The sequence below is a fragment of the Tenrec ecaudatus genome, chromosome 4 (genome assembly GCF_050624435.1).
Source record: "Tenrec ecaudatus isolate mTenEca1 chromosome 4, mTenEca1.hap1, whole genome shotgun sequence".
Classification (NCBI taxonomy): domain Eukaryota; kingdom Metazoa; phylum Chordata; class Mammalia; order Afrosoricida; family Tenrecidae; genus Tenrec; species Tenrec ecaudatus.
The window spans coordinates 47,782,757-47,787,634 of record NC_134533.1 but is presented as its reverse complement, the minus strand read 5'-3'; the positions used below and the strand labels follow the sequence as shown (position 1 = coordinate 47,787,634).

Here is a 4,878-nt window from a genome sequence, read left to right as displayed (position 1 = left end):
TGTCCTGCAAGAAGGAGGTTATATGTAGATCCTTGTAATCTGTTCTGTTTTTGATGACATAAATATCATTGGGTTTGGTCTGGCTCTTGCCTGAATATTTGGTCCTCAGCCCGGGATTTGTGTGGTGTGCAGGTTTTCCTTTATGCCCGTTCTGCTTTTGGAACTTGCCTCAGTGGACTCATGCTATACTTGGCCATTTGTGCTTGGCTAACTTCACTCAGCCTAGTATCCTCCAACTCCTTCCACGAGATGAGGTGTCTCATCCCTATTTTCTAGGAATGTGTAGTATTCCATTGTGTGAATATACCAGAGGTTTTTTTAAAAATCCATTTGTCTATTGATGGAAATTTAGGCTATTTCCAATTTTTTGCAGTTATAAACTGTGCAGCAATGAATCTTGGTGAGCGGATGACTGTCCATGATCTGCTTCTTATTTCTTCCGGGCATATACCCAGTAGTGGGAATGGTGAGTCATATGGTAACTCAATTTCCATCCGTTTTAAGTATAGCCAAACCGCTTTCCACTGTGGGTATGCATATCAACTAGATGACCAGCAGTGAATGAGAGTGCCTATCCTACCACACTCCAACATTTGTTGCATTCTGGTTTGGGGTTTGTTTTTTTAATTGAGCTACACTTGTGGGTGTTAGGTGGTATCTCCTTGTTGTTTGATTTGCAGTTCCCAGATGGCTAATGATCTGGAACATTTTCTCATGTGTTTATTGGCCATCTGATTTCCTCCTTTGTGACTCTTCTGTTCAAGTCTTTTGCCAACCTCCTCAGTGGGCTTTTATATTTTTCCTTGTCGTAAGCTTGCAGGATTATGTACATGTTAGTAATAAGCCTTTTGTCTGAGAAGACATTGCTGAATATATTTTCCCAGCCTGTGGACGCTTATTACTCACTTTATAAAGTCTTTCAATTTACACAAGTGTTTTATCTTTAGAGTAGCCCATTCATCTATTTCATCTTCTTCTTGGTATATATCCTTCCTAATTTCTAATATTCCAAGTATTCCCTGCACTAAGCTTCTTAGCACTGTCCCAGTATTCTCATTGATGATTCTGATAGTTTTGGGTTTTACCTCGAGGTCTGTGATCCACCTTGAATTTGTTCTTGTGCATGGAGTGAGGTAAGGTACTTCTTTCATTTTTCTGCATCCTGATATCCAGCATTTCCAGCACCATTTGTTGTAAAGGACCTCTGTTTCTCATTTGATATATTTTTTGGCCTTTGCCAAAAATCAGTTGTCTATATACTGCTGTTTTTATTTCTGGATTTTCTGTTCTTTTCCATTGGTTCAAAAATCTATTGTTGTTCCAGTACCATGCTGCTTTGACAAATGTGGCTGCATGATAAGTTTTGAAGTCAGGTCATGCAAGTCCACCCACTTAATTCTTTTTTCTTGAGGATATATATATATATATATATATATATATATATATATATATATATATTGCCAATCCTGGGCTTCTTCCTTTTCCATGTGAACTTGGTAGTCTTCTTAAAATTTCTTTCAAAAATAATGTTGGAATTTGTATAGGAATCACATTGAATTTATATAACACCTTAGGCAGGATGGACATGCTTACAATAGTCCGTCTTCTGAGTCACAAGCATGGGCATTCTTCCACTTATGAAGATTCCTTTTGGTTTCTTGTAATACTTTTCTATAGTTTTCCTTGTATAGATCCTTTGCGGTTTTTTGTTTGTTTTGTTTTTTGGGGTTAGGTACATCCCTAGATATTTCCATTTTTGCTTGGCAATCATGAAGTTACTACCTTTTAGATCACTTTTTTTGTAATCCATCAGTGGTATATAGCAATCCGATTGCCTTCTGATTGTTGATTTTATATCCTGGGACTCTACCATATCCCTCTATCTTTTCTGTCAATCCTATTGTGGAGTCTTTGGGGTTCTCAATATATAAACACATATCATCAGCTAATAACGATAATTTTACTTCTTCTTTCCTCAAACATATACCTTTGATATCTTTCTGTTGCCTTACATCTAGGACCTCCAAGATGCTCTTGAATAGAAGTAGGTACAAGGGGTAGGTCCCCTTATTCAATGGAAATATTTTAGTCTTTTCTCCATTAATTGTAATATTGGCTGTTGGTTTTTCATATATAATGTTTATTATATTTAGGTAATTTCTTTCTAATCCTATCTTCTTGAATATCTTACTTAGGAATGAGTGTTGGATGCTATCAAATGATTTTTCTGCATCATTTGATATTATGTGGTTCTTGTCCTTTTTCTTGTTAATTTGATGAATAATGTTGATGGAGTTTTGAATGTTGAAAAATCCTGCATGTGGTAGTCTGGCTAAACTAAAGAAACAAATCCATAGATTCACTCATATGTGTATAAGGAAGAGCTTTATATACAAGAGCAGTTGAATATTTAGAAACATACCAACCCAGTCCAGATCAAGTCCCTAAGTCTGAAATTAGCTCATAGGTCCGATATCAATCTATAAAGTCCTCTTCAAACTCACAAGACACATGCAATGATGCAGAATGCAGAAAAAGCAGAGGCCAGCAGTTGGGAAGTCTGGGGGCTCCACTGGCATTGTAACAGTCTAAGCAGTGGAAGGGGTCTCCAAGTGCTTCTCCGGCTCCAGAGGTCTGGCTCCATCAGCCTCTCTCCATGTGTCTTCTCCACAGGGCTGTCTCACAGGGAGTAACCAGAGAGAGTGTCTCCTACCTCTGAGAAGGAAATACAGGAGATCCCAGAATCCTCAGGAGAAGGCCATGCCCACACAGATGCCTCATTGGCTATATCCTGAGACAGGCTAGACTCCACCCCTACACTCTTAATCCTCAAATTCACATCAGATTATGCAACTATCACGCTGCATCCCTGATATAAATTCCCCTGGGTCATGATGGGTTATTATTTTGATGTACGTTTGTATTCTATTGCCCAAAATTTGTTGAGGATTTTTGCATCTATTTTTATTAGAGATAGCAGTCTATAATTCCCTATTCTTGTGGCATCCTTTCAAAGAACCAGCTTTTTACTGAGTTGATGTTTTCCCTTTTTACCCATTCGTTTTTGTCTGCCCTCCTTTTTATAATTTACTTTCTTTTGTCATTAGATGGATTATTCTGTTGACTCTGTTCCATCTGCTGAAGGTTTTGTGATCTCTTCCTTCTAAATATTTGCATATGTCTCTATCCAGCATCTCTGATGACTGCCTTTGCTTTATACCATGGGTTTTGGTATGATGTATTCTCATTCTTATTTGTTTTTAGAAACTTCTTAATTTCATCTGTAATATTTGTCAAAACCCAGCCTATGTTCAGAAATACATTATTTAGCTTTCATGTATTTATCCTTGTTTCTTTTTCTTTCCTTCATTTACTTCCAGATTGATGGCATAATGTTCATTGAAGGATGTCTGTTTGACTTCTATATGTTTGAATTTACTCGAACTTGACCTGTGTCCCACCATGTGCTATATTTTCAAATACATGCTGTGTGCACTTGAAAAGAATGGGGTTTTGTTGTTGTTGTTTTTGCATTTGGGTGGATAGCTCTGCATATATCTATCAAGTCGAGTTGTCTGTAGCATTTAGTTCCATAGCCTCTTTGCTTTGCTTCTTTCCTGCTGATCTGTTGATCTTGAAGAATGCTGTATTGAAGTCTCCTACTATGATTATTGATCATATGATTTCCTTTTTCATCTTTTGAGGGGTTTGGTTGATAAACTTCGCAGGTCTCTCGTTATGTTTATTATGTTCACGGGCTCTATGTGTACTACTCCCTTAAGCATTATATAATTCCCATACTTATTTCTTGCTATTTCCTGCACCTTGAGATAGATTTTGTCAAGATCAGAATTGCAACTCCTGCTTCCTTTAGATTGTTGCCTGCTTGATATATTTTTTTGTCATCCTTTAACTCTCAACCTGCATTAGTCTTTGAGTTTAAGATGTGTTTCTTGCAGAGAGCAAGTTGATGGGTTTTGTTTCCTAATCCCGTCTGCTAGTCTTTGGCATTTAATGGCTGAATTCAGACCATCAAAGTGCAGAGTATTGACTGTGGATTCTTTGCTGCCATTTTGTATCATTTGTATTTTTCTACCTCCCTCCTTAACTGTGTTTTGTCCATGTGTGGAAGATTTGTACTTGCATTCTTTTTTTTATATATATATTGAAAAAGTTTATATTTAGCATTAGCCAGCTGGGCTCGCTTTAGATGATTCCAATTTTGTTGGCAACATCTAAAGCGTCATAGTCAGGAGCCAGTCGAACATATGCCTTCTTCTCCCCGTCAGGCCTGATCAAAGTGTTGACCTTGGCTCCGTCAATGTCTTAGAGCTTCTTCACAGCCTGTTTGACCTGGTGTTTGTTGACTTTGACATCCACAATGAACACAAGTGTGTTGTTATCTTCTATCTTCTACATGGCAGACTCTGTAGTCAAGGGGAACTTGATGATGGCATAATGGTCCAGCTTATTTCTTCTGGGGGCGCTCTTCCGAGGGTATTTGGGCTGCCTTCTTAGTCTCAAGGTCTTGGGCCGCCGGAAGGTGGGTGACGTGCGGATCTTCTTTTTTTGTGTGGCTGTGGACGCCTTTCAGCATGGCCTTCTTGGCTTTTAAAGCCTTTGCTTTGGCTTCCGTTTTTGGAGGGGCAGGAGCTTCCTTCTTTGCCTTCGGCGCCATCTTCGTGAAAAGGCTGTACTTGCATTCTTAACTCCATCTTGGGCATTGCTTTCAGTGCCATGACTTCTGGATGGTATTATACTATATGGCAGTTTCATGTCTGTGTTCTGTGGATGTTGGCTTTCTGTACAAAGTTAGTTGGAAAGTGATCTTTCTAGCTCTGGGTTTTGTTTTCATGTATCCTCTAAACTGTTCCTAAA

The 4,878-nt window shown here is 38.5% G+C and overlaps 1 pseudogene; it reads right to left on the bottom strand.

Annotated features, from left to right (window-relative positions):
- Positions 1-4,206: 4,206 nt before the first annotated feature.
- On the bottom strand, positions 4,207-4,678 carry LOC142446647 (large ribosomal subunit protein uL23-like; annotated as a pseudogene).
- Between the last annotated feature and the right edge of the window lie 200 nt (positions 4,679-4,878).